Source organism: Schistocerca serialis, chromosome 9 (genome assembly GCF_023864345.2).
Source record: "Schistocerca serialis cubense isolate TAMUIC-IGC-003099 chromosome 9, iqSchSeri2.2, whole genome shotgun sequence".
Classification (NCBI taxonomy): domain Eukaryota; kingdom Metazoa; phylum Arthropoda; class Insecta; order Orthoptera; family Acrididae; genus Schistocerca; species Schistocerca serialis.
In genome coordinates this window covers 456,225,339-456,232,205 of record NC_064646.1, presented here as the reverse complement: position 1 = coordinate 456,232,205, position 6,867 = coordinate 456,225,339, and the positions used below count along the sequence as shown (strand labels likewise).

Sequence of the window (6,867 nt, the reverse complement as noted above, 5' to 3'; positions counted from 1 at the left end):
CCAGAGCAACAGGGACAGTAGAGTCAAAATGAATACCGATTATCGCCACCCAAAAATCGAGGCCCATTGTATTAGAAGATATTGATGACAGTCTACTAGAGAACATTTATTAAGACTGTCACAATCGTGGCTTCAATTCCTGTAGCAAACTTGATGAACGTATCGCGCCTCATTAAAGTAAATCAAATTGGAGATCAATTCTAAATTATGTGTCTGGCAAAAAGAGAGCAGGGGCTTTGCAAAGGAAACACGCTGTCATAATTACAAACTATAGAAGAGCATGTAATATTGCAGTTTGATAGAGCAAGTTCACTATTGGCATCTGCAAATGTGGCCACTACAAGCATCTACAATGGTTAGCTTGGACGATTTCAGAGCTTCGATTTCTTTTATGGACAATCTTAAGGCTGAATATGCCCTTTGATTCAGGCATACTACTACGTTTGTCACATGTAAGGAAATAAAACACTGTAAGAGTACACGTCAGAAGGCACAACATTTTCTGGAGGAAGTGAACGCGTTTAGGACAGACCAGGGTGTGGTTAAAGGAAATGTATGGTACAGTGACCAGAGTCAATACCAATATGAAATGTCTTCATCATCAACACTGTCTCACAGAGGAAAGGAAACTACAGCTAGCGTGTTGTAGTCTCTATACAGCTCTACTCGCAGCAATACAGCTGATGTGTCTTTATCAGTCTGTTTCCAAGAGGCACAAAGCGCTTTCGGTTCAAGTATTTCAAAGTTATTTGAATTAACCTGCCCACGAAACATTCATGTGGGGGCAAGCAAAAGTGGAGAAATGACTACAGAAAACGTGAAAAGTTTCCTAACTTCAGTCTTTGGCCGGAAAATGTAACAATTGAAAAGAGCGTGTGATTTCTCATCAGGTCATACAGATCGTACCCTTATAGACGCAAGTTTGCCAAACAAAGAAGTTATGTTGAAGATACTGCCACCGAAACAACAAAATATTGCGAACCCCATGATGTCCGCTTCTTTCAGCAATATAAAATCTGTATCAGAAGGATTACTGATTTTGTAGGAGTACAGTGTGCCAAACCCCAAATGAAGGTACGGGGTCGGAATTTCAGCATCAAACTTCACTCTATGATTTACAATCAATTTTCTGCGCCTATGTGGCAATATGCTTGGAGAAAGGCAGGTTATGTACCAATATCGTCATTTGAAAATAAAATGAAATTAATGTAACTTTTATTATTGGACAGCTTGAATGCGGAAGAGATTATGAATGTAAAAACGTGGCTTTAGTGAGGTGTTCTCATTGTTCTGTTTCACTTTGTTTTAACCAGTTCATCGAAATCCTGCATCTGCACTATTGATTGAAAATGTAATAGTACACTGACGTCGCTGAATGACGTATAATTTCCCTCCTATGTAGCTTTGTTTCTTTCTATTAAATTGTCACTTGTGGTGGAATACAACGTTTTGCATGGAAATGACATAGAATACCGCTCGATCATAAAAAAAACGGTACTCTAAGTACGGTTTCGTGCGGTTCCGAGTGTTCGAGGTCAGACGCGTCCCATGTAAGTGTTAGACCCAAGTATTTGTGCGAGTTTACCGATTGCAGTTGTGAGGCATTGATACTATATTCATGGGAAACTATGTTTTCCGTTTTGTGAAGTGCACAATTTTATATTTCTGAGCATTTAAAGCAAGTTGGATCTCTTTGCATCACTTTCAAATGTTATCAAACTCTGACTGAATATTTGTGCAGCTTCGCTCAGACTGTCCTTCATCTTAGGTAACTACTTCATGGGCGGAAAGTTTGAGATTACTTTTAATATTGTCCGCAAGGTGTATAATTCACAACATGTACAGTAAGGGAGTCAGCATACTTCCCTGGAGCACACCAGAAGTTACTCCTACATCTGTCGATGACTCTCTGTACAAGACAACGTGCTGCGTTCTCCCTACCAAAAAACCCTCGGTCCAGTCACAAATCCCTCTCGACGCCCCATATGCTCACACTTCTGATGACAAACGTAGGTGTAGTACTGAGAGTCAAATGCTTTTCGGAAACAGAGAAACACTGCAGCCACCTGATTACCTTGATCCATGGCTTGCAGTATGCCACGTGAGAAAAGTGCGAGTTTGGTTATACATGATCTGTATTTCCGAAGACCGTTCTGGTTGGCATGGAGAGGTCGGTCTGTTCGAGATGCTTGCCTGCCTGCCATCAGAATATGTCTAAGATTCTATAACAAATCGATGTCAAGAATACTGGGCGGTAGTTTTGTGGATCACTTGCGCTACCCTTCTTGTAGGGCAAAACTAGGGTCGGTGACACCTACGTCCTGAGCAGCGCCACTTGAACGGCGTCAGAGCGCGGCCGAAACACGAAACCTGTGCAAGGCCGGAGGCCGGTGAGGCAGGGACGCCCGCTCTCGATGGCCCTGTTTGCCACTGCTCTCGACCTCCTGGTGCGAAAACCGGCAACTCCATCCACGGAATGACTTTGCGTGTCACGTCAATCAAATGCAAAGCCTTCGCCGACGACGTGGGATTTTTTGTACAAGAGAAAAGCAGATGTTCGGAGAAGCCAAGAAGCTTTACGAGACTTGGAACACGCGGCAGGGACAAAAATTAAGCCGGCAGAAACCGTACTCGCACCGCTCGGCAACAAACGCCGAAACGACGACGGTGCACGCTACTCTGCGGTCGAAACGCGCAAATGCCCTGGGCTGCAATTATACTCGTGTCCCAAGAAAATGGCGGCACAAAACTGCCATACAGAACTGCAATAACAGGCCTTGCCAGAACTAGAGGGAACAAAGAGCTGGATCTGTTCCAAAAGGCGGGACTCATAAACGAGGAGCTACCCTCAAAAGAGTGGTTTCTGGCGCAAGTGACAAACCAGCCGTAAGAGATTGCGAGAGCCATAGAAGGGGCAATACACACTGCCTTCCATGGCGCGCGAAATCTTCAAAGTGCAGCACACCACGTGCACACTGGGAAGACACGAAGGGGGACTGGGCCTCGTCGATTCGCAGAGAAAATGAGCAGCACTCTTGATCCATCGTTGAAGTAGCACGGCAGAAAGAAACGCGAACTGCTTACCGGCCGCCGTTTTAAACACACACAGGCCAGAATCAGAAAGAGCGCCCGTAAATACGTAGCACAGATACCACTGAAGTCGAAGTATATCAGAGAATTTTCCCTGCAAAAAGCACACGTAGCGTAAACAGCCGACGACCCACGCACAAGAAGAACTGGAAATCTGTGCACAGAATTAAGAGGAGAAGCGCGAAACAAAGATTAAAAAAACGCAATGAAAATGGAAACAAGTGTGGCAGAACCTCGAACAATTCACCTTAAATTCAGAGATAAAAACAACCTGGTACGAAGTCATCAATGACGCCTTACTAAAGAAGGAAGAACTAGCGGCAATCAACCTCAGACCGTCGAATAAATACCAAGTTAGTGATGGCACTGACACCTCAGAGCACCGATCCCAATGCGGGAACGCACCAAAAATATGGCAAGCGTGCAAATGGATGCTGGCGCTGAATAACAGAACGACACTGACGAGCATAAAACTGGAGCTACTGACCGCAACAGGCACAAAACCCTTCCCAAAACAGAAAACGGAAAGCGCATTATGGATTTTGGGCCTGAGAGTGCATTCATTAATCAAACTAGAATAAACAGACGTAATAAACTACCAATCACATCTATGGGAAGAAAATAAGCCACGGTTGCCGAGAAGAACAAGACAGACTTTATGAACTTCCTGAAAATAGCACTCGAGGCGGCTTTCAGACGGGCTGGAGGGAGGCGGCAGCAGCTCCCGGTCTCGCCCCGCCCGCCGGGAAACTCCAGCAGCGCGGCGACACAGTGTCGTCTGCTACGTGCCTTTGTGCTGGTCTCAGGGTTGAGTGAGAAGCAGAGTAAGCAAAATCAAAAAGAAAATAAATACTCACCTTCTACCTGAAAATTGCGAAATGAGCCGGCAAAAACACAACGGAAAAATCTACGCCAAAAATTTGCACAAACCAATTGAAATGTTGTCGTAAAAAAATATTCCCTTCTCTCTTCAATTTCAAACCAAATGCAATGTTGTTTCGTTTTGATTTACCTTGTTTTGATTTGTTGTGTATCCACTGTCCCTTTGGCTTTGGTAAAAATATGTTCCACCAAACCAACGGAAGGTTTGCACGTGTGAATTTCGGCGTTTGGGAGATTTCATTCTTTAAATTATTCATAAAAATATGTTGAAGTGTTGTAAACCATGGTATAATCATAGTTATATTCTTTATTTATATGCGATAACCACATGTCAACTGTGCCACCAAACTCGCAACTAACTAAAACCGCCTAAAATAAAAAAGTAACGAAAACCTTTTCTCGTAAATTTCCGAAGTGCAAAACTCATAAAATGTTTCAAAATTTTTTCTTATATCTTGTTACCCATTTTATAACCATAGATTGCTGTTGTTTGTATCCGTTTTACATTATGTTTAAATGGGTTAACAAGCTCACACAAAATAAGACTCCCCAAATATTAACGGAGGTCATACCAGAAACCGACTTAGAAAAGACTCCATCTAAATACAGCGGAACTGTAGACTGTCATTCTAATTCTCTCATGAAATTTTGCAGTTGTAATAATATACGTTTGACAGCATAAAACATGTAACTTGATGACATTAATCGTGATAAAAATCTAAATGACAAAAAGGACTTTCGATGAAAAGGACAAATAAAGGGACTTTTTAAAAGGGAAACAATGAAACGAAATGTAAATGGAAACTTCTCTCAACTACGTTTATTCGTATGCCAATAATCAACTGAATAAAGCTTTATGAATGTTAAACAAAAAAGGTGCTCTTGGCGCCCTTGATTTTTTTCTTGCGTCATCCCGCCACCCCCTCTTTTCATGCTACCCTTGTGACCCTTTATAATCATTAAATCACTGTAATAAACGTATGACACAACATTAATGATCTCAATTTGAGGAATAATATGCGAGGGAAAACTGCCAAAAACGCCAGGAAAATAAGGAAACTGTGCGATTCCGCAGATGTTTTCTCAAATATCACAGACCGCATTTTTGGCAACTGTTATTTTCCGCTGCTTCGCCGTGTTTAAGCCCTGCGCCACACAGCAGGAACAAGGTGTGTCCTTCGCCAGTGTCGGAAGCTAATGACAGACGGTGCATCGATCATCGCCTCACCTACGCAACGTGGGGGCGCGCCTGGTAATCGGCAGTCGCTTCTGGGACGTCGGGCGTCCGGTGCCTCTGACAAAGTCAAGCCTTCTAGGACTCCAGACGCACGGTAGGCGACGCATTTGGAGCAAGTGGCCGCTGTGCGCGCATAGTGGCGTTACGACGTCCTCGCGTTAAATATGGCCCGATGTCGGCCGAACATTGCAATTGTGTGTGTCTGGAGAAGAGCCACACGCGACTTACGACGTGCCATTACGTTACACCATCGTCAACGGCCATACCGCGTGGAATACACCGGTTCTCGTCCGATCCCCGAAGTTAAGCAACATCGGGCCGGGTTAGAACTTGGATGGGTGACCGCCTGGGAACAGGTGTGCCGCCGCTCCACTGAGTGCCAGGTAGCCGAGGGTCACGGGCCGCCCCGCCGAAGCCGGGAGATCAACGGACAGCGCCAGCCACCTGCGGTGTTCGCCGTGCGAGCTGCAGCGCTCACCGCCTTTGCGAGTCCTGGTCTTCAGGTAGAAGGGGCAGGAATAAAAGTGACTGTTTCTGGAAGCTATGGCAACAGTAAACTGTGATGAAACCGTGCAATGCATCATACATGTTCGACTGGAATTACGAAAGGGCAATTGCATTTGAAATTCGTAACTGGATGGTTTGAAAATCCCTGTCGAAAACATCACCGGGTTGCAGCTAGATTTTGTGCTGCATTCACTTTTTTTGTAAAAGCAGGCAACCAAGAAGAAGTAGTAACAGTAGCGAAGACAGGCAATGGGATTTGGAAGCTCAACAACAGGGATGGGACCGTCAGTAACGTTACGATACAGCAATCTCAGTATGGTATTAGAAACGTATCTACAACTTGTCATTTGAAGTGCCGGATGAGGGAATCATGAAAACTTTCAGACTATAAGGAAACTTATTCAGACTAACAGGGAAATCTCGTCAGATTCCGACAGCACGGTTCCATTAGTTAGAAGGCTGACAGGTGAACTATCACCTGTGGCGGCCGCTGAGGCATTTAGTGGCGGTGCCAAAAAAAATTACTTTGGTAGCATCAAACATATTACGGAATTTTATCAATAATTCATGTATTTCATAAGATATTGTATCAAACAAAACGTATAGGGAAATAGAAATAAACACTTACTACAACAGCGCCCTTCTTATCCACGTAAGAGTTTGATATATTCTTGGAGAATATGATAGCAAGCGTTTGTATAAGAAAGAGAGAGAGAGAGAGAGAGAGAGAGAGAGTGGTTGCTTTAGCTATCTTCTTCGCATGTCTGCATGAGATATAAAACGTAACACTAACTCCGAAACACTCTCACACACAAGTGCACGCGCGCTCACACCTATCAACAGCACAATCCTTCACTGCTCCCAGGGTATGTGCGATCAGTTTTACGTAGCAGTCGCAAGTAGGGGGTGTCTTGATGAATGGTTGCTTTAGATAACAGTGGAGATAGGGCCTGAACTGTCACGTTAACGACGCTGCCAACCTCAGCTAACAATTGCGCTCTAGCCGTTACGGATCGGTTTAGTGCTCGCTCCGCTTTGCTTTGAGTTGTGCTTGCCGATTGTTTCCTTTTCTTATTTTGAAATGAGGGCAGAGAGGAATCTTGTTCTGTCACAGGGTTAGAACACAACTCCCTCAACACCAGATGTAATCA

At 44.2% G+C, this 6,867-nt stretch overlaps 1 pseudogene; it reads left to right on the top strand.

Moving 5' to 3' along the window:
• Window positions 1-5,461: 5,461 nt before the first annotated feature.
• On the top strand, window positions 5,462-5,579 carry LOC126420140 (5S ribosomal RNA; annotated as a pseudogene).
• The last annotated feature ends 1,288 nt before the right edge of the window (window positions 5,580-6,867 follow it).